Source organism: Bacillus rossius, chromosome 6 (assembly GCF_032445375.1).
Source record: "Bacillus rossius redtenbacheri isolate Brsri chromosome 6, Brsri_v3, whole genome shotgun sequence".
NCBI classification, from domain to species: domain Eukaryota; kingdom Metazoa; phylum Arthropoda; class Insecta; order Phasmatodea; family Bacillidae; genus Bacillus; species Bacillus rossius.
In genome coordinates this window covers 4,911,284-4,935,460 of record NC_086334.1, presented here as the reverse complement: position 1 = coordinate 4,935,460, position 24,177 = coordinate 4,911,284, and the positions used below count along the sequence as shown (strand labels likewise).

General features: G+C 39.3%; 1 protein-coding gene across 1 annotated transcript in view; it reads right to left on the bottom strand.

Annotated features, from left to right (window-relative positions):
• Positions 1-23,925, bottom strand: part of LOC134532544 (NADPH--cytochrome P450 reductase) — a 99,584-nt gene extending 75,659 nt beyond the window's left edge. The window contains exon 1 of the mRNA XM_063369044.1: positions 23,532-23,925. The gene's annotated coding sequence lies outside the window, so the exon portion shown is untranslated. The remainder of the gene's footprint in view (positions 1-23,531) is intronic.
• Between the last annotated feature and the right edge of the window lie 252 nt (positions 23,926-24,177).

The following is a 24,177-nucleotide window of genomic DNA, read 5'->3' as shown; positions in this document are numbered from 1 at the left end:
GTTTTCAAAACGTATGCTGATATAACATTTGAAGCAAAGTGCTGACGGCGCAGCCGTCTTTCCTCGTGACCAAAGCCTTTGTATTCAAATGAGACCATGAACATGCAATAACTACTAGAAAACTAGCACGTAGCAACTGCAAACAACCCTTCTCCCAATGTCTTCGGTCGACATTGCATAAGCCATCTTCAGGGCAGCAGTTTTTTTTTTTTTTCGAGAAATGACCTTAGTACTAAAAATAATCATACATTCGTAACCTAGCAATGTTAACTAATGTAAAAAAAAAATAGAACTCGTAGAACGTGTTTATCCAGCATTCTTAATCCAATCATGTAACCAACCCCCATTTAAACTGTTCACTATCTGTCACATCTGAAAGTCAAATTTCCCTTTTTGTATAGTCGGGCTAGATTTCGTGCTCCAATTTATAAACTCTTGTCGCTGGCAAACGGAATTTTAAAAACGATCATGCAAGAAATAATTGCCTAAGCACGTGAGAGCAGTTTTTTCGAGACTTAACTGTAATCAATATATAAAATAGCATCCAAAGGCCTCTCCATTAAAAAGGTGTATTTTGTGGTCCCACTAAGACAGTTTTCTTGCATCACATACAGTAGTAAATGAAGGAAAGATAATGCGCTTTTTGAAGTTAAACTTCCTTAGGCGCATTATGAAAAAAAAAAAAAAAAATAATGAGAGTGAATTTTTACGATGCATGCGCACCATGCAACGAAATTTTCACAGGGTGAAAAAAGGTTACATGGACATAAAAATTATACATGTGCTTTTAAATCTTATACTTAAATGATTGATATTGAATACTGGTCCATATAATTTAAAATATATATATATATTGATTGTGAATATCAGTGATAGAAATTGTGTTAATAAACTTTTTCAAGTGTATATTTAAGTGGATTTATAAAAGTGATGTTAAATTCCCGTATGTATAACGATGTCAGGTTGCTTGTAAGTTTCTTTTGTCGCTGGTAAGGAGTGTCTGTGGAGGGTTAGTAGTCTCCTGGCCGTTTTCATGGGAGTGTTTGTGAGGTTATGTTCCGTATTTACTTGCATTATAATTTAGAATAGACATTCAACATATCTATTGATTGTAATTATTAATTAAAATGTATCTCAATTATTTTACTAAATGAAATAATTAAATTTATACAAATTTTTATATTAATTTCGAATACTGAGTTTTATATAATTTAGTTTAAAATATAATTGAATTTATACTTTACCAACCGTATTTATATTATAATTGCAGTCCTTTTATTATTTTTATTTCTATTAATTAATTATTTGCATGCCAAATTAAAAGTTAGTTTTTATATTACGCCAAGTAAGTGGGTTATTCTCCAAAAAGTGTGCAATTTCAGTCCCGGTCAGTTTCAGAGTATTATAATATATTTTTAATGCTTGAAATTGCAACATAAATTCAATGGAAACCAATAAAATTTAAAAAAACCTGTATAAAACCTAAATAAAATATAATCTCATATTTTATTTGTCACAAAGTGTGCAATATCTCACCTCCGTGGCTTGTCCCCGCCGACAACTAAGCACTTTTATCAGTTCACTTTATTTGAATGGCACAATTTTTATCTGCTTTTATTTATTTGCCATAATGTATACCTCTAAACAAGTTTTTGTTGATAAAATAAAGTGCATAATTTATTTATTTCATAATTATATTGGGTGTTTTATGTTTGTCCCTCACACAGGTTCTTACATCCATCAGTAAGACTTGAAACTGTAATAATTTATTATAGAGTGCATTGCAAGCAACAATCTGTAGACAAAAACAAGGTGTGGTAGTCAATTTGTTTACTCTTAAAAATGCAGTTTAGTAAGTTGTTTCAAATGTGTATTTTCTGAAGTTTGTAGTATGAAATATGGATATTGTGTTTTGAAGTTCTCACCTCCGTGATAATTATTTTAAGGTAAGAAACATTGTATTTAACTTTCATTCTATAGATAAATGTAATAATGTGGTGAATAAAAGTGATATCAACAAACACAAATGTCCTAACCTCAAATATGCCATAATTATTTAACTTCAAGTTTAAAATTCTCACCTCCGTTACCCTCACCTCCGTTACTTGCAATATTCACGGAGGTGAGAAGAAGTAACGGAGTAACATTTTTCAACATTTTAATTTTGTTATTTTTGTGAGTAAAACATTATGTACACATTATTACATCACATAAATAATTATCAAGCATTAAAGTATATTTCAGGCTTAATATATTTATGTATGGCCATTTTAACATGCTCTTAAAGATTCATTGCTATTAAATGGATGTTCAATTCTTCTTTGTGACCTACAATTAAGGTTATTATAGTAACAGACACTTCCATTGTTCAAAACTGTAGTATAAATAATCACTATTTTGCAAAATCTACAATGCAGTGTTTAAAAAAATAAAAAAATATTGAACATGAAATGTCACAAGCTTCTTAAATGTACGTATTCATATGCAGAACAATTTTTCTGGAGTGATGCTTCAAGAAATGTATGCAAAGTTTACTTTCACTAATAATATTTAATTTAAATTTTAAATATTTGTTATTACTTTAACTGTACAGGCCTAATTGTAAATATATTTGTAAAAAAAAATAGTTTTTGTATTTGCGGGATCTAGTAAGCTAATTACAGTTTGTTCTACATTTCAGAATGACTAAAAAGGACAAAATCTAAGAAATTTATATTTCCTGAAGTTGAGGATACTTCTGTTGTTGCAAGAATAGATATAGTCCAAATTATTGAACAACCTTTGGTGAACAATCGTGGGCAGTATTTATTCAGCAATAATCTGGAAGGCTATGAAAACCTTTAATGAAATGTATTTAAAATACTTTTAATTTGTGAGACCAGTGTGTGTGTGTGTATTGCAATTTTTCAAATTATTACTAGTAAGTTTTAATACTGAATAGAAACTTGAAATCGGAGGCTGATTTAACAGTGCAAATTACTTGCTAACATCAAAATTTGAAATTTAAGTTTATGTAAATTATCGTAATTGTGTCTTAATATTATAGGTACATTTTCTGTCTGTCTGTGGTTATTTATTATACTGGCTTCTAGAGATTAACTCTACTCTATGAACTCTATTATCACCTCCGTTACCATAATCTCACCTCCGTGAATGTGAACTTTTTAATATAATATATTTTTTAGGAACAATCACAACAGCAATAATGTGCATAATACTGTAGGTAACTTGTAAAAATAATAATGAAAAAATCATATTTTTAAGTTTTGAGATTTCAAAATCCAAATTGCACACTTTCTGGAGAATTTATACTTGTATAAATTATAACGCGCGTACGTAAGTACGTGCACCCATTTTTTTTTTTATTCGCTTTGACTGCGAAATTTTAACAGTTATTCCTCGTGTATGTGTCCGAAGAAATTTAAAATCGTAAATACCTAAACATTCAAACGAAACACGTCAAGGAACTGATATGCGTTCATTCGACTTGTGTAACACGAAAGAAAGAGCAAATATGAATAATGGAACACTACGACAATGGAAGGTAACAGCACTCTCGTTTTGGGACCGAGGAGCTAACAATGCTCAACCTGGCAGCCCGATAAAACTTTTCAATAGAAGGTTTTCTTCATTTTCAGCTGGTACAAACACGAGCAAAGGTCATGGCACTAGAGGTGAAAGCCTACTTATAACCCGCAGCCTCATATTCTTACAGCCCCCCCCCCCCCCCCCCCCCCCTCCACCCCAACAAACTCAGCCCGAACTTACGTGTGTGGAAACAGCGTCTCGCCAGTCCAAACTGTCAGTCCATAGTACATCAGCTGGATGACGTGGCCGACATATTTGTTTAAACTCTTTGCTTACTTTGCTATGTTGTTTTCCTTTCTCTAACTTAAAGTGCAACTGCAGTTGCAACATGCAGAGTTTCTTCCGTATTCTACGACGAAACGATACATCAACAGCAACCACAATAATGGTCGTGTGTGCAGAGGGCCTCAATTCGATCCAAACTGTCCGTTCGGGCTGAGCTGTCCGATTTCTACTGACAGCGCCGAGTTAACTGGGCAATATAAGACAACTGGGAACGCCAATTACCAGTCGAAGATCTCGGTCGTGAAAAGCTACGTCAGGAGTGTCGGCCTTACGAATACCGACGTCTGTTCTGGCTGATAAACCAATGAAGTTGTTTACATAGAGTAAATGGAAAAAAAAATCAATATTTCTCATAATAAAAAAAATACGCTAACCATTGTACGATAACATGTCGCACAGTCCATGCTGAAAAGTTAATTTAATAATTAATTAATTTTATTCACAGCCACCGACTGGAAAGACAGCATTTCGATATGCAAACTGGGATACTCTATGTATACATGCTCTTTGGATTATTCATGGTAGTTTAACCCAGCTCTTATAGACTTAATTAATATTGTACCATGGATTATTTTGCGGTTAAAATACCAGTTGGAAAGGACTAAATATGAACTCTTCAGGCTAAATTGGCCATTTCCTGTACATTTCTGTTCATTTTGTAAATGTTTTAATGTCATAGTTCATAATTGCACACCGATTGAATGTGAATCTTAACGGCGCCAAGTTAAAATGCGTGTTAAAGCTGTTTATCATTGTTTATCTTTGATTTTAAGTAATACGAACAAGGAGGTTATACTATACTGCTGCTAAACTTCTTCGGTGTGTTCTTACTGCTGGTGCCAGTACCATTAATAGTACTCGTTTATTTATATATAGACCCTTTTGTTGTGTGTGTGTTGTCGGGACGATATACACTGGCTGTCACTATTTTTCAAAATATATATATAGACATATATATATGTGTCAATGGTACTGTTATGCTCTTGTACTCTGACCCTTAGAAACATGCAAAAAAAAATGTTATTTATCATAAAACACACACTCTTGGACACAGGTAGCTAGGTAACATATATCAACACATAGGGATAGAATTCAGGTTTTTATTAATAATAAAAATTGCTATTCATCAGGGACAACTAACATATGTGTAGAGATAAAAATCAATATTAATATAATTAGATAAAAAAAAATCACAGAAAAACAATCCTAACGATACTGAACATGACTCGTGGATATGCGCTTATGTAAATTAAAACATCAGGAAAATACGTAGCACACATGAATCGTTCACAAAAGTTCGTTAGTGTAAGTTTAGAAAATCAATCAAATGATATTTTTTTACGGACGCATTCTTACATACCAGAAAATGTTTGAAATCATAGCACAATTAATAATTAGTATGATTACTGTTTATGTTTATATTTGGGTTCGTATTTGCCTTGGCTTAACTCAGTTTATATGGTAGAGACACGAAACTTGTACTCCCATTTCACCTCTGGGTATCACAAAATAAAATAATAATTTAAATCTTGGAAATAACAATTCATGACGTAGTTCAGGATAATTGACACCTTTTACGTGAAAACTAATCAGTTTGTAGTCAAATCGGAGTTATTTACGACGAAATTACATACAGCTGGGTATGTCTATGGGCGATACAAAATGCAAGATCTTTACTTACAGATTTTCACTCCTAATAACATATCCGTCAGAATATGCCCTTATAATCTTACACATTATTTATTTATACGTCGTTTAAGCTCATCCTGAGTGTCGGATGGCATAATCTAGCTAGCTATATTTCAAATTTAAAATAGGCCTCGCGCCTTTGCGTCGGCATCAGACGCCTTCATACAACCAACCTCCTTATTAATTAAGACGTTCTAGACGCCTCTCATCTAAAACACGGCCTCTCATTGGCCGAAACCAAAATCGGTTAGCGTAATTTACAATATAAATACCGTAAATAACACTTATTAATACAATTGAAAACACAAAAATGCGGTAAATTTAAAACGAAAATTTCCAACAATGAAAATTTCTTTAAGTAATACCCCGAATAAAATCATCGTTTATTCGTTAAGTTCATTAGTCCTTAGAGGGGTATACTCAATTGACTGTCCATATAATTCCATTTCAGGTCATAGAGCATAGCTCTCGTAGATATACATAATTAATAAAAATATATTTAAATAACTTTTGCGGGCGAACAATATACAAATTAAATAATAAAATTTCATAATAATAATAATAATAACAATCAAAATAATAAGACTTTATAAATAATAGTATCATTAAAATAAGTCATAACTTTCTGTGCATTATGAAAATAGTAACAGCACAGAATTGCCGCCCTTGTCAATCATATTGAACTGCAATCGTTGACCTGTTCAAAACAGTACAATGTGATTGGCAGTTTACCGTCTCTCTCGCACTGTGTACAACGAATAGCCTTGTCGCCTAGCGGCGCGCGCACCACACATAAAAAAAAACTTGGAGCGACCGAGCTCCTTCTTCTCCTCCTTTTTATTTATTTTTTTTCTATCGTCCTTTCGACCGTTACACCAGACAATTCGCGCAATTTTAATCACTTTGCATCGTGTCGTCGCCGCTAGCAGACCTGCGCTCGAATGGTCCACGGGTTTTCCCGCGCAAAATCTTCTCTGCTGGACCTGCTGCAGCTCTCCGACGGCGTCTACTCCCTTGAGCCGCTCCTGTTGAGAGGGACGTGGGAGGACATACTTACTGTAAGTAGCAATCTCATATGGCTGTAACGGGTGTATGTACATGTGAGTCAACAATGTGACGTTCTCCAGGACACGTCACGGCAGTGGATCAACGTCCACCCGCGGTGCAAACGACATCCCCGGCGGCGGCTGAGGAGGCATCGGGACAGCGCCCGACCTCAAAGCGGCCAACACCAACACCTGCTCCACACCAGACGTCGGCGGGTTTGGCGTGTGGCGGCTCGCAGCACCGGACACCACGGCTCCTAGCTCCGCGGCGAACTGCGGCTGCAGCTGCCGCCCTACCCCACGAACACGTGAGAGGCGGCGTCGGGACGTCTGCGGTGCTGCTCGTGTCGGCGGAACCGCCATCTCACAAGGACGCACTCGTCGGGTCCCATCACTGATAGGTACACAGCCGTTGCGAACCGTATTGTGTACATTTTAACTAACAAGTGTCCCGGTCATTAAACAGTCTTAAAACTCTTCACTCATGTGTGAATCGTGCACTTGTAACGCACGAATGTCGGCAGGCTAAGACATCTTCTGTGCTTAACGTAGCCTATCCACAAGCCAGTTCAGTATAAACTAAATCTATTAAAACAAATAGTAACTAATGGGATCAAATAACATCAGATATTAAATAATAAGTATAGTAACTTAGGCTAAACATTCAATAACTTTCAAAGTGAAATTGTTACATCTTAACAATAGGTATCATTAGCTAGATAACATTCAAGCATAACTAACTAAACTGATTTTCATGTTAATGAAATGGTTTGTTTACATCATTGTTAAGCATCCTTATGCCTTCAGGTTGTACCTGTTTTATTCTATGTACAATTTCATTATGCATCTCGTACATTTCCATAAGCATCATCTCACAATCTTTCATAACTTCATAATATCAACAATTGATAAAATTAATAATTCTCACTAACATCTCATATCATATACATAAAATCATATTTACAATATCACTTCAAGGAACATTTCATATATTACATCATTAAAAGCATTTGTTTATGTTAGCAAACAAATCAACAATAGTTTTGATTTCGTTTAAGTACACGCATCATGTGTAACTTGTGCTTGGAAAGGGAACGCACAGTGTTTCCTTCTCTTTTATCTCTCTTTTATCGCAGCTTACCGCTCGGCGAAGGCGGCCTTTCTTTTTCTTTCTTTTATTTTACTCGAGTGTCTGGTGAACTTTTATTTCTACCACTTCTCGCAAGGTAGTATTTTTTTTTCTTTCTGTAATCAGCTGGGTTCTCATATAACGCAAACAGCTGTTTGGAAAGTGTATAGCAGTTTCCCTCTCATCTCAACCATTAGTTTCGTTTTCAGGTATCCGATGCGGGCTTCGCAGGATCCTGACTGTGTATTCATATCATTCAGAAATTTCTCTGATAGGAATTGTTTCTTGTTAAAATCACTTGAGATTCATGATCTCGATGCAAAGGATAATTCTATCCTGACAAATCTATGTGAAACAAAAAAAAATGCTTTCATGATAGCTTGCAAAAAATTTTTCTTTTCTGGCTGGCTCAATTTTGCAGTAACTTAGTACTTGTTTATAATACAGCCTGCTGACATTTACTGCAACAGTGTACTAAGTCCGCGACATAGTTGTTAGACATTGAGTTTTTCAGGTCTTCGTTTGACATCATATTCGCCTACTCGACGATTACAAACATAAACAAACAAAATCTCAAGTTCCACGTTGAATGAAATTAAAATCTTTTGTATAGTTTTTTTTTTTTCACAATAAATGTCACAGTCGTTCGTATATATCTCGTTATCATTTCATAAATATCATTATTTAAAATAACCAAATCAAGTTAATTTAAAGAAATAGCTTTCTAATACTGAGTGGATTTGTATGCGAAAGGAATGCATACTTTTCTACTCTGCATTCAGGGCAGAATGCAACCCTATGAGATCGTTTGCAAAGCCCTACTTCAGTCATAGAATTCTTGTAGAACAAAAGTATTAAATTTGCAAAAAAAAAAAAAAATTATTATTATTATTATTATTATTATTATTTCATCTTCTTCTCCAGCAGTGTTTAATAACAAAAAAAAAAATCTCGGCGATTCTTAATAAATTCAGTGGTGTGTTGTGCTTCGGAAAAATTGGAGTAACCACATCAGTAATTCAAGGTAACCTTATTATTATTATGCTAGTAGTTGCAAAGTGTTCATGTGCTTCTTAGATGCTTTGTAGAACAGTGCTCACCCATGTTTACACAGCTAGGCCATACTTCTCTCACACAAGTTAGTCGACAACACACAAGCTTGACATTTCTTTTTGCTAGTTAGTATGATAGTACTTACAGATAGGCGCATCTCATTACATAGATTCAGGTATTACTGTTAGTGAACTTATACTCACACGAAGAATAACGCAGACCAACTGACAAACAATATTATACACATAATACACTATTAAATTCGAAGATTCATTACATCTGTGTGGGTGGCATTTCACTTCACCTCACTACAGGCAATAATAAGCGGGAATTGCACTTCCGCATCGACGCGACGATAATGTACCAAGCGGATATCACACTTCCGCTACACATTAGGTACCTGTCAGTGGTTGCAATACGCCTCACATGGCGTAACAAATTACACAGTAACCATTTAATACCTTTCACATTCATACTGGTCAGGTCCTGGCTCTGACCTAGACATTCCGATTGCGCTCAGCTGTTATAGTACCTATACTCGTACTATACAGGTGTTTCACTAGCTTGTGTCGAACTTGTTCACTGGGACACAGGTTTCTTGTAGGCTCTCAACTGCGAAATATTATACCGGCCTACTGGTCGGCCTGTAGATGGGTCTTCCAGAGCATAACAGTTCTCTTGAACTATGTCAGTTATGACATATGGTCCGTCGAAAAGCAAAAATAATTTCCTGGTGACATTCTCCCATGCCTTGCTGACAGGAGATGTTTTCTTGAGCACAAGGTCGCCGATATTAAATTTAGACAATTTGGATGCTGGTTTCCTTCTTCTTCGTACATCAGCTTCTGCTGTGAGCTTCATTCTTACGAATGCTTCCACTTCTTCTCCTGTGGGTAGTCTTGTCCTTTCGGGCTCCTTGTCACAATGGGGTATAAATTCAGGGTTGATCGTACAGAGATCCTTAATAGTTTAACGTGCCAGTGTTGGCACGTCCACCTGGAGCTGGTGATCTGGCTCCTTCTTGACGATTCCACTGTCGGTTCCCTGCTGCTTCAGACACAGCAGCTTTGAATTCTGCTGCCAACTGATTTGCTGGTCCCTGGTTGTAGTACGTCGTCTGCTGAGATGTAGACGGTGCAGCAAATGGTGGTGGGAATGTTGTAATCTGTGTGTTCCGGTTGTACGAGAGGTGGCTGTTCTGGGCATGGCCGCCACTCGTCTCGTGAGTCCTGGGGGCATAGTGGTATGGCGGGCGGTAGTCCTCAGGTTTGCCGTTGTAGCGGGGCTCGTCGGTACGGCGGTACTTCTTGCAGTACTCCAGCTCGTCTTCTGACGATGCTCTCCGGCGGCGGTCTGCTGACTCCCTGGGTGGCCGTGACTCTGGCGAGAATGATCTTCGCTTGTTGTGTCGGTAGTCCCCCTGCCTCCGGCGGTGGTTTGCTTCGTCATCGCTGTGGTAATTCCTGGAGTTGGACCACCACGTCTTTCTCTTGTAATAGGGGGTCTTCCTGTAGCCTGTCTGGTATTGATCGTTCCGGCTAGGTCCTCCTCCTCTTGGCTGCCAGTTCATTGTGTTTACCGCTGCCTGTCTGAGCTCCTTGGGTTTTCCCTCGCGATTCTGCCAGTAGTTGTGGACTGGCTGTTGTCGGTGGGGCTGTGATACCCTCTCACTCTCCTCCTTGGTATTGGGTGCTCTGTCCATTTTCTCAAGTTTATCATAATTGAGAAGGCGCTCGCGGAACTCTGTCACATCACGGTACGGCAGGCCTGACAACTGCTTCTGATACTTGAGTGGAAGCTGCGTGAGGATGGCCGCGATGAATTCATCATCCGTCATGGGCTGATCCAAGTAGCGTGTCTTCTCAAACATTGCTGATAGATGCGCTTCCAAGGACGCGCACTTCCTTGGGTCATACTTCTCCGTGTGAAGCTGTGCACGGAGGTGACTCTGTATTCGGATGTTCCAATACTGGTTGTGGAACAGGGACTGGAACTGGGCGTAACTATGCGTTGATGCACTCAGCATCTCCCACCAGTAAAATGCCGGTCCTTTCAGGGCGCTGTTGAGACACTTCAGTATCTCTGTATCTCTCAAATGAAAGGTTGAGGTGTATTCCTCAAATCTTTTCAGAAAACGGATGGGGTTCTCTGTAGCTCTGCCAGCAAACGTGGGCATAGCTTCTGCCCAATGCTTAGCTGGATGGTGCATGAGCGTGGCCGCATCAATGTTGGATGGGCTCAATACAGGGGTTTCTCTGGGCAGATCCATTTGAACGGTAGGATGATTGTGGATGGGTAGCAGTGGAATTGTGTACATCTCACTGGGGTACGGTTGCCTGTCTACTGGGGCAGTCGGTGCAGTTGACACAGGGGCTGTGTGTGACAGTACATGAGCTTGGCGGTCAGCTGACTCACTCCTGGGACTGGGGTGTACACTAAGGTGCTCGATTCTATCTCGTAGTGTGGCAGTAGCCACCTCCATGTCCTCCAGTCTATGTTCGAGATGCTGGAGATGTCCTCGCACCTCCTCCCTAGCACTAGCTTGTTCCTGGTGTTCATTTGAGATCATGTTTCGTATGGATGTTACATGAGTCTCCAGACTGTCCACACGACTACTGTTCTGTGATACCTGCTCAGATATCTGCTGGACCTGTTCGTGTTGCTGGGCCAGCCTAACCTCAATGCTGTGTTCCAGGCTCTTTAATCCTGAGTTGGTCTGATCCCTCAGCGCTCCCAACTCAGTCGTAAGCCTCCCCATTTGAGTATTGTTCTGTTCTAATTTCGCATTTAGTTGAGTATTACTCTGCCGTAATAATTGCATGAGTGCTTCCAGTGTCACAGGTGATGTAGAAGTATTATCTGGCAATGGTGTGATGTTAGGGACAGTGGCCTCCCTTTCCTCCTGCTCCCCTGTTGCCGGTGACATGGGCCGCCCTAACCTCTCAGTCACGGTGGTAGAGTGATCACTAGGCCCCTCCACACAAGTGTTCCCTGGTGAACCCCCTGCTGATGATGTCGCCGTGTCACTTCCTGAATTCCCTGTGTTATCGCAGTCTTCACACATACTGTCACGCCGACTCCTGAGCGAGTATGTGGGGTGGTTGTGTGCCATGTTATTATACTAGATTAGATACACTATGCAGGATCAAATGACAACTTGAAATAAGGTGTGACAACTCAGTGTCAACACACTCGGGCCCCACGTTTATGTGCGCCACTTTCTATACTATACTGCTGCTAAACTTCTTCGGTGTGTTCTTACTGCTGGTGCCAGTACCATTAATAGTACTCGTTTATTTATATATAGACCCTTTTGTTGTGTGTGTGTTGTCGGGACGATATACACTGGCTGTCACTATTTTTCAAAATATATATATAGACATATATATATGTGTCAATGGTACTGTTATGCTCTTGTACTCTGACCCTTAGAAACATGCAAAAAAAATGTTATTTATCATAAAACACACACTCTTGGACACAGGTAGCTAGGTAACATATATCAACACATAGGGATAGAATTCAGGTTTTTATTAATAATAAAAATTGCTATTCATCAGGGACAACTAACATATGTGTAGAGATAAAAATCAATATTAATATAATTAGATAAAAAAAAATCACAGAAAAACAATCCTAACGATACTGAACATGACTCGTGGATATGCGCTTATGTAAATTAAAACATCAGGAAAATACGTAGCACACATGAATCGTTCACAAAAGTTCGTTAGTGTAAGTTTAGAAAATCAATCAAATGATATTTTTTTACGGACGCATTCTTACATACCAGAAAATGTTTGAAATCATAGCACAATTAATAATTAGTATGATTACTGTTTATGTTTATATTTGGGTTCGTATTTGCCTTGGCTTAACTCAGTTTATATGGTAGAGACACGAAACTTGTACTCCCATTTCACCTCTGGGTATCACAAAATAAAATAATAATTTAAATCTTGGAAATAACAATTCATGACGTAGTTCAGGATAATTGACACCTTTTACGTGAAAACTAATCAGTTTGTAGTCAAATCGGAGTTATTTACGACGAAATTACATACAGCTGGGTATGTCTATGGGCGATACAAAATGCAAGATCTTTACTTACAGATTTTCACTCCTAATAACATATCCGTCAGAATATGCCCTTATAATCTTACACATTATTTATTTATACGTCGTTTAAGCTCATCCTGAGTGTCGGATGGCATAATCTAGCTAGCTATATTTCAAATTTAAAATAGGCCTCGCGCCTTTGCGTCGGCATCAGACGCCTTCATACAACCAACCTCCTTATTAATTAAGACGTTCTAGACGCCTCTCATCTAAAACACGGCCTCTCATTGGCCGAAACCAAAATCGGTTAGCGTAATTTACAATATAAATACCGTAAATAACACTTATTAATACAATTGAAAACACAAAAATGCGGTAAATTTAAAACGAAAATTTCCAACAATGAAAATTTCTTTAAGTAATACCCCGAATAAAATCATCGTTTATTCGTTAAGTTCATTAGTCCTTAGAGGGGTATACTCAATTGACTGTCCATATAATTCCATTTCAGGTCATAGAGCATAGCTCTCGTAGATATACATAATTAATAAAAATATATTTAAATAACTTTTGCGGGCGAACAATATACAAATTAAATAATAAAATTTCATAATAATAATAATAATAACAATCAAAATAATAAGACTTTATAAATAATAGTATCATTAAAATAAGTCATAACTTTCTGTGCATTATGAAAATAGTAACAGCACAGAATTGCCGCCCTTGTCAATCATATTGAACTGCAATCGTTGACCTGTTCAAAACAGTACAATGTGATTGGCAGTTTACCGTCTCTCTCGCACTGTGTACAACGAATAGCCTTGTCGCCTAGCGGCGCGCGCACCACACATAAAATAAAACTTGGAGCGACCGAGCTCCTTCTTCTCCTCCTTTTTATTTATTTTTTTTCTATCGTCCTTTCGACCGTTACACCAGACAATTCGCGCAATTTTAATCACTTTGCATCGTGTCGTCGCCGCTAGCAGACCTGCGCTCGAATGGTCCACGGGTTTTCCCGCGCAAAATCTTCTCTGCTGGACCTGCTGCAGCTCTCCGACGGCGTCTACTCCCTTGAGCCGCTCCTGTTGAGAGGGACGTGGGAGGACATACTTACTGTAAGTAGCAATCTCATATGGCTGTAACGGGTGTATGTACATGTGAGTCAACAATGTGACGTTCTCCAGGACACGTCACGGCAGTGGATCAACGTCCACCCGCGGTGCAAACGACATCCCCGGCGGCGGCTGAGGAGGCATCGGGACAGCGCCCGACCTCAAAGCGGCCAACACCAACACCTGCTCCACACCAGACGTCGGCGGGTTTGGCGTGTGGCGGCTCGCAGCACCGGACACCACGGCTCCTAGCTCCGCGGCGAACTGCGGCTGCAGCTGCCGCCCTACCCCACGAACACGTGAGAGGCGGCGTCGGGACGTCTGCGGTGCTGCTCGTGTCGGCGGAACCGCCATCTCACAAGGACGCACTCGTCGGGTCCCATCACTGATAGGTACACAGCCGTTGCGAACCGTATTGTGTACATTTTAACTAACAAGTGTCCCGGTCATTAAACAGTCTTAAAACTCTTCACTCATGTGTGAATCGTGCACTTGTAACGCACGAATGTCGGCAGGCTAAGACATCTTCTGTGCTTAACGTAGCCTATCCACAAGCCAGTTCAGTATAAACTAAATCTATTAAAACAAATAGTAACTAATGGGATCAAATAACATCAGATATTAAATAATAAGTATAGTAACTTAGGCTAAACATTCAATAACTTTCAAAGTGAAATTGTTACATCTTAACAATAGGTATCATTAGCTAGATAACATTCAAGCATAACTAACTAAACTGATTTTCATGTTAATGAAATGGTTTGTTTACATCATTGTTAAGCATCCTTATGCCTTCAGGTTGTACCTGTTTTATTCTATGTACAATTTCATTATGCATCTCGTACATTTCCATAAGCATCATCTCACAATCTTTCATAACTTCATAATATCAACAATTGATAAAATTAATAATTCTCACTAACATCTCATATCATATACATAAAATCATATTTACAATATCACTTCAAGGAACATTTCATATATTACATCATTAAAAGCATTTGTTTATGTTAGCAAACAAATCAACAATAGTTTTGATTTCGTTTAAGTACACGCATCATGTGTAACTTGTGCTTGGAAAGGGAACGCACAGTGTTTCCTTCTCTTTTATCTCTCTTTTATCGCAGCTTACCGCTCGGCGAAGGCGGCCTTTCTTTTTCTTTCTTTTATTTTACTCGAGTGTCTGGTGAACTTTTATTTCTACCACTTCTCGCAAGGTAGTATTTTTTTTTCTTTCTGTAATCAGCTGGGTTCTCATATAACGCAAACAGCTGTTTGGAAAGTGTATAGCAGTTTCCCTCTCATCTCAACCATTAGTTTCGTTTTCAGGTATCCGATGCGGGCTTCGCAGGATCCTGACTGTGTATTCATATCATTCAGAAATTTCTCTGATAGGAATTGTTTCTTGTTAAAATCACTTGAGATTCATGATCTCGATGCAAAGGATAATTCTATCCTGACAAATCTATGTGAAACAAAAAAAAATGCTTTCATGATAGCTTGCAAAAAATTTTTCTTTTCTGGCTGGCTCAATTTTGCAGTAACTTAGTACTTGTTTATAATACAGCCTGCTGACATTTACTGCAACAGTGTACTAAGTCCGCGACATAGTTGTTAGACATTGAGTTTTTCAGGTCTTCGTTTGACATCATATTCGCCTACTCGACGATTACAAACATAAACAAACAAAATCTCAAGTTCCACGTTGAATGAAATTAAAATCTTTTGTATAGTTTTTTTTTTTTCACAATAAATGTCACAGTCGTTCGTATATATCTCGTTATCATTTCATAAATATCATTATTTAAAATAACCAAATCAAGTTAATTTAAAGAAATAGCTTTCTAATACTGAGTGGATTTGTATGCGAAAGGAATGCATACTTTTCTACTCTGCATTCAGGGCAGAATGCAACCCTATGAGATCGTTTGCAAAGCCCTACTTCAGTCATAGAATTCTTGTAGAACAAAAGTATTAAATTTGCAAAAAAAAAAAAAATTATTATTATTATTATTATTATTATTATTTCATCTTCTTCTCCAGCAGTGTTTAATAACAAAAAAAAAAATCTCGGCGATTCTTAATAAATTCAGTGGTGTGTTGTGCTTCGGAAAAATTGGAGTAACCACATCAGTAATTCAAGGTAACCTTATTATTATTATGCTAGTAGTTGCAAAGTGTTCATGTGCTTCTTAGATGCTTTGTAGAACAGTGCTCACCCATGTTTACACAGCTAGGCCATACTTCTCTCACACAAGTTAGTCGACAACACACAAGCTTGACATTTCTTTTTGCTAGTTAGTATGATAGTACTTACAGATAGGCGCATCTCATTACATAGATTCAGGTATTACTGTTAGTGAACTTATACTCACACGAAGAATAACGCAGACCAACTGACAAACAATATTATACACATAATACACTATTAAATTCGAAGATTCATTACATCTGTGTGGGTGGCATTTCACTTCACCTCACTACAGGCAATAATAAGCGGGAATTGCACTTCCGCATCGACGCGACGATAATGTACCAAGCGGATATCACACTTCCGCTACACATTAGGTACCTGTCAGTGGTTGCAATACGCCTCACATGGCGTAACAAATTACACAGTAACCATTTAATACCTTTCACATTCATACTGGTCAGGTCCTGGCTCTGACCTAGACATTCCGATTGCGCTCAGCTGTTATAGTACCTATACTCGTACTATACAGGTGTTTCACTAGCTTGTGTCGAACTTGTTCACTGGGACACAGGTTTCTTGTAGGCTCTCAACTGCGAAATATTATACCGGCCTACTGGTCGGCCTGTAGATGGGTCTTCCAGAGCATAACAGTTCTCTTGAACTATGTCAGTTATGACATATGGTCCGTCGAAAAGCAAAAATAATTTCCTGGTGACATTCTCCCATGCCTTGCTGACAGGAGATGTTTTCTTGAGCACAAGGTCGCCGATATTAAATTTAGACAATTTGGATGCTGGTTTCCTTCTTCTTCGTACATCAGCTTCTGCTGTGAGCTTCATTCTTACGAATGCTTCCACTTCTTCTCCTGTGGGTAGTCTTGTCCTTTCGGGCTCCTTGTCACAATGGGGTATAAATTCAGGGTTGATCGTACAGAGATCCTTAATAGTTTAACGTGCCAGTGTTGGCACGTCCACCTGGAGCTGGTGATCTGGCTCCTTCTTGACGATTCCACTGTCGGTTCCCTGCTGCTTCAGACACAGCAGCTTTGAATTCTGCTGCCAACTGATTTGCTGGTCCTGGTTGTAGTACGTCGTCTGCTGAGATGTAGACGGTGCAGCAAATGGTGGTGGGAATGTTGTAATCTGTGTGTTCCGGTTGTACGAGAGGTGGCTGTTCTGGGCATGGCCGCCACTCGTCTCGTGAGTCCTGGGGGCATAGTGGTATGGCGGGCGGTAGTCCTCAGGTTTGCCGTTGTAGCGGGGCTCGTCGGTACGGCGGTACTTCTTGCAGTACTCCAGCTCGTCTTCTGACGATGCTCTCCGGCGGCGGTCTGCTGACTCCCTGGGTGGCCGTGACTCTGGCGAGAATGATCTTCGCTTGTTGTGTCGGTAGTCCCCCTGCCTCCGGCGGTGGTTTGCTTCGTCATCGCTGTGGTAATTCCTGGAGTTGGACCACCACGTCTTTCTCTTGTAATAGGGGGTCTTCCTGTAGCCTGTCTGGTATTGATCGTTCCGGCTAGGTCCTCCTCCTCTTGGCTGCCAGTTCATTGTGTTTACCGCTGCCTGTCTGAGCTCCTTGGGTTTTCCCTCGCGATTCTGCCAGTAGTTGTGGACTGGCTGTTGTCGGTGGGGCTGTGATACCCTCTCACTCTCCTCCTTGGTATTGGGTGCTCTGTCCATTTTCTCAAGTTTATCATAATTGAGAAGGCGCTCGCGGAACTCTGTCACATCACGGTACGGCAGGCCTGACAACTGCTTCTGATACTTGAGTGGAAGCTGCGTGAGGATGGCCGCGATGAATTCATCATCCGTCATGGGCTGATCCAAGTAGCGTGTCTTCTCAAACATTGCTGATAGATGCGCTTCCAAGGACGCGCACTTCCTTGGGTCATACTTCTCCGTGTGAAGCTGTGCACGGAGGTGACTCTGTATTCGGATGTTCCAATACTGGTTGTGGAACAGGGACTGGAACTGGGCGTAACTATGCGTTGATGCACTCAGCATCTCCCACCAGTAAAATGCCGGTCCTTTCAGGGCGCTGTTGAGACACTTCAGTATCTCTGTATCTCTCAAATGAAAGGTTGAGGTGTATTCCTCAAATCTTTTCAGAAAACGGATGGGGTTCTCTGTAGCTCTGCCAGCAAACTTGGGCATAGCTTCTGCCCAATGCTTAGCTGGATGGTGCATGAGCGTGGCCGCATCAATGTTGGATGGGCTCAATACAGGGGTTTCTCTGGGCAGATCCATTTGAACGGTAGGATGATTGTGGATGGGTAGCAGTGGAATTGTGTACATCTCACTGGGGTACGGTTGCCTGTCTACTGGGGCAGTCGGTGCAGTTGACACAGGGGCTGTGTGTGACGGTACATGAGCTTGGCGGTCAGCTGACTCACTCCTGGGACTGGGGTGTACACTAAGGTGCTCGATTCTATCTCGTAGTGTGGCAGTAGCCACCTCCATGTCCTCCAGTCTATGTTCGAGATGCTGGAGATGTCCTCGCACCTCCTCCCTAGCACTAGCTTGTTCCTGGTGTTCATTTGAGATCATGTTTCGTATGGATGTTACATGAGTCTCCAGACTGTCCACACGACTACTGTTCTGTGATACCTGCTCAGATATCTGCTGGACCTGTTCGTGTTGCTGGGCCAGCCTAACCTCAATGCTGTGTTCCAGGCTCTTTAATCCTGAGTTGGTCTGATCCCTCAGCGCTCCCAACTCAGTCGTAAGCCTCCCCATTTGAGTATTGTTCTGTTCTAATTTCGCATTTAGTTGAGTATTACTCTGCCGTAATAATTGCATGAGTGCTTCCAGTGTCACAGGTGATGTAGAAGTATTATCTGGCAATGGTGTGATGTTAGGGACAGTGGCCTCCCTTTCCTCCTGCTCCCCTGTTGCCGGTGACATGGGCCGTCCTAACCTCTCAGTCACGGTGGTAGAGTGATCACTAGGCCCCTCCACACAAGTGTTCCCTGGTGAACCCCCTGCTGATGATGTCGCCGTGTCACTTCCTGAATTCCCTGTGTTATCGCAGTCTTCACACATACTGTCACGCCGACTCCTGAGCGAGTATGTGGGGTGGTTGTGTGCCATGTTATTATACTAGATTAGATACACTATGCAGGATCAAATGACAACTTGAAATAAGGTGTGACAACTCAGTGTCAACACACTCGGGCCCCACGTTTATGTGCGCCACTTTCTATACTATACTGCTGCTAAACTTCTTCGGTGTGTTCTTACTGCTGGTGCCAGTACCATTAATAGTACTCGTTTATTTATATATAGACCCTTTTGTTGTGTGTGTGTTGTCGGGACGATATACACTGGCTGTCACTATTTTTCAAAATATATATATAGACATATATATATGTGTCAATGGTACTGTTATGCTCTTGTACTCTGACCCTTAGAAACATGCAAAAAAAATGTTATTTATCATAAAACACACACTCTTGGACACAGGTAGCTAGGTAACATATATCAACACATAGGGATAGAATTCAGGTTTTTATTAATAATAAAAATTGCTATTCATCAGGGACAACTAACATATGTGTAGAGATAAAAATCAATATTAATATAATTAGATAAAAAAAAATCACAGAAAAACAATCCTAACGATACTGAACATGACTCGTGGATATGCGCTTATGTAAATTAAAACATCAGGAAAATACGTAGCACACATGAATCGTTCACAAAAGTTCGTTAGTGTAAGTTTAGAAAATCAATCAAATGATATTTTTTTACGGACGCATTCTTACATACCAGAAAATGTTTGAAATCATAGCACAATTAATAATTAGTATGATTACTGTTTATGTTTATATTTGGGTTCGTATTTGCCTTGGCTTAACTCAGTTTATATGGTAGAGACACGAAACTTGTACTCCCATTTCACCTCTGGGTATCACAAAATAAAATAATAATTTAAATCTTGGAAATAACAATTCATGACGTAGTTCAGGATAATTGACACCTTTTACGTGAAAACTAATCAGTTTGTAGTCAAATCGGAGTTATTTACGACGAAATTACATACAGCTGGGTATGTCTATGGGCGATACAAAATGCAAGATCTTTACTTACAGATTTTCACTCCTAATAACATATCCGTCAGAATATGCCCTTATAATCTTACACATTATTTATTTATACGTCGTTTAAGCTCATCCTGAGTGTCGGATGGCATAATCTAGCTAGCTATATTTCAAATTTAAAATAGGCCTCGCGCCTTTGCGTCGGCATCAGACGCCTTCATACAACCAACCTCCTTATTAATTAAGACGTTCTAGACGCCTCTCATCTAAAACACGGCCTCTCATTGGCCGAAACCAAAATCGGTTAGCGTAATTTACAATATAAATACCGTAAATAACACTTATTAATACAATTGAAAACACAAAAATGCGGTAAATTTAAAACGAAAATTTCCAACAATGAAAATTTCTTTAAGTAATACCCCGAATAAAATCATCGTTTATTCGTTAAGTTCATTAGTCCTTAGAGGGGTATACTCAATTGACTGTCCATATAATTCCATTTCAGGTCATAGAGCATAGCTCTCGTAGATATACATAATTAATAAAAATATATTTAAATAACTTTTGCGGGCGAACAATATACAAATTAAATAATAAAATTTCATAATAATAATAATAATAACAATCAAAATAATAAGACTTTATAAATAATAGTATCATTAAAATAAGTCATAACTTTCTGTGCATTATGAAAATAGTAACAGCACAAGGTGAAGATTAAAAACCCTTATTTATGATTAAAAATTAGAATAGAGACTCTCAGACTAAAGGTTGATTACAAGCCTGTTGTATATTTAGCTAGTTTCCTACAAGATGAACGATATGGAACGAGCCTCTAATAAGTTGTGATAAGAAATCGTTTCTAACGCCATGTGGGTTTCAATCAGTGCCGCAACTAGAGTCTCTGGCGCCCGGGGCATGAATGGATTCATGCGGCCCTCCCCCCCCCCCCCCTCTCTTTTCTTGCACATACCACACCAATAAAGCGGGGGGTCCGGGGGCCCTCCCACGGAAAAATGGTGCTATTTAAGCATTTTACATACCTACATGTAACAGTTTCTGTGCTACTGTACCTTCCATGCATGAACCCACTATGTCCATAAAGTAGTCCGTATAATCACCAGACTTGTTCATTAAATATGTTGAGACGTTATATTGTAAATCATATTAGACATTCCTGGCATGCAAGTTAAAAAATTACAATTACAATGCAAGCGATTTCGGCGCCCCCACAGCTTTGCGCCGAATGTCAAAATTGACCACAATGCCGACAGCTAGAAAAGTGCTGTGTACCACAACGCCTAAATAACAACTTAATGAATTTGTGTGTGTTTCTTAAATGTACCTTAACGCCGAAATACCACAATCAAACCTAACCTTACCTAACCTAGCGTAATATAACCAAACCTAACTTAGCCTATCCTAGTCTAGCCTAACCTAACTTAGCCTAACCTAACCTAACCTAGCCTAGCCTAGCCTAGCCTAGCCTAGCCTAGCCTAGCCTAGCCTAGCCTAGCCTAACATAACCTAACCTAACCTTTGTGGCAGTCCTGCAATGACATTTTTCGGCATTAGTGTATTTCGGCGTTGTGGTACGTCCCCGAAGCCGAGTAGGCTACTTGGCCGGGCTTTCCCCCCCCCCCCCCCCCCCCCAGCAGTGTAAAATATACACTGGATAATTACCCCAGAAGACAATCCTGGATCCGCTCCTGCATACAATATTTAAATAAAAAAGTAACACCGGTTATTAAATTTTTTTGCAATGAATAAAACGGAACAGTAACTCACTTACCTCTTTACCTCAAATCACAAGAGTAGCAAGGACACCTTGCATAGCATCTCTACACTCCACATTCGTAGTCACACTCGGGCCTACTTGTGACTTTGCTAGGTGGGTATCTAAAGCGGTGGCAAAAAGGAGATGTTTATTTATATCTTAGCTTTCGGTAGACGGTATTTGGTAGGAGTTATTTCGTGAACGGAGCGGACATGTGTAACAACCCCGGTGCTGCCACCTGTGACAGATGGCGCGAACCATAGTTAACAAAGCCAAAGGGACACTTATAGTTTAAACTGTTTAATGAATTTTAACAAGATGGGCAGTATTTTAATAAAATTCCTTGTCGTAAATCATGTCCAAAATCGGGGTTTAGTATTTGTTTCATATGGTTTCCTTTTTTTTCTTTTATCGGAGCAGTTTCATTGTAGACGTTAAAATTTAGGTCTGCAAATCGAATGATCCGATAGTATACGTAGATTCTGTGGCAGAGAAATCTAGCGGCTGGTGCGGAAACTACGTGTGATTCGCTCCAATAAATGTAGTTTAAAACAAAATTTGTGTATATTTATCACGCTCGGAATTATTTTAAAGAATTCTATGTAAATTTCGTGTCAGACTTGAAAACACACGAATTCGCTCTTTACCGAGGTTGGCTGTTACACATTTCTAGCGAGAACGGAAAGACACGGCCACATTGTTTTGCATATTAGAATAATTTTGAACTAATGGCATATTTTGTGTTTACAGACCGGCAGGCGGGTGTTAGTGGTTGGGAATCCGGCGCAGTCAGGCCTTCGGGGCCCAACATCGGGGGTTTCCACCTTCAGAAAACCCACGGAATGGAAAGGCGAGGCTTGAGTGAACTGTGGAGACGTTCCGCCAGCAGCCATAGCGCCACGAACAGTAGCGGACACAAGAATTTACTTCGGAAGAGGATTTGAAAAAAAAAAAATTGTACCAAAAAAACTTACGTCAACTAGGGGTTTGGGCAGTTACATCATCATTCTCAGCATGGACCATCTAAAATAACATATTGCCTTCACAGATCTTGAATATTAATCTTTAAAGAGTTGGGGGAGGGGGGGGGGGGAGCGCATACATTTTCCCCAAATTCGTCCCCGCATCCGCCACTGACGAATAGGTTGCTAAGGTGCTGGAAACGAGAAACCAGACTTAGGCCTATTACCTAAATAAACTCCAAAAACCACCGAAGATAAGCAAGTCTACCATGAAACAACGGACAAGAAAATAATTGTATGCTAGGAATTGTGACATTGTGACGTTTGAAAATTAAGGTTATCAGTACGCTGAAAAAGGTCGTCGGTCAACATACAAATCTATCTCTGGCAGCACTATAGTTACGACTGCATTATCAGTACCACATGGTTTTCACATAACAAGTTCTACCTATAACAATGTTTCTTCAAAATATAATTAGGCCGGAAAAAAACTTAACTCTCCAAACTATAAAATAAGAATTTCATGTGATATAATAGGAAATTTGAAATAATTCTAAGCTGTCTGCCAGAAGATCTACTTTCAGGTACTCACCAGTGATTCACTGAAGATTCAAAGAGCAATCGATACGGTCCTCTTTCACCACTGCTCGGAAGTCGTGCAAAGTTCCAACTCTCCACTTGATTTCTTATGAACCGTGACTTGATTATACGATGCGAACTTTACGTCATTACTGGCACGTACCTCTGTTCGCGTCCGAATATACAAGACCACCGAGACCAAAGACGTCGTACTAGCTTTGATATTTAAAAAAAAACATACACTACTGAAATGCAGATTTCGAGCGTTTAATAATGATGCCAAAACTCGCAAATTAAACGACAAAGACGTAATTAATGTTTATCTTGAAATATCTAGGCCTAGGTTACCTCATAAAGGTGCGAAGGGCAAAGATAAAAATACAGTACAGTTTAGCCTTGCACAGTACCAACAATAAAATAAAATTTTACTATGCCTCACAACAAAAGCAAGCAATTAAAATATAATTTAAAAATAAAAAAAATGGAAAACTTTCGGCTACTGTTACATTAGTGATATTTAAAAAAGAAAACAAAATATTTAATTTTGTTTAATTTATCTATTTTTAGTTTTGTTGGGAACACAATGATTAAAATCAGTCGCCAGATAATACTTACCAAAATAGTGAATGACAATACATATTTGATATCTCGTTTTCAGC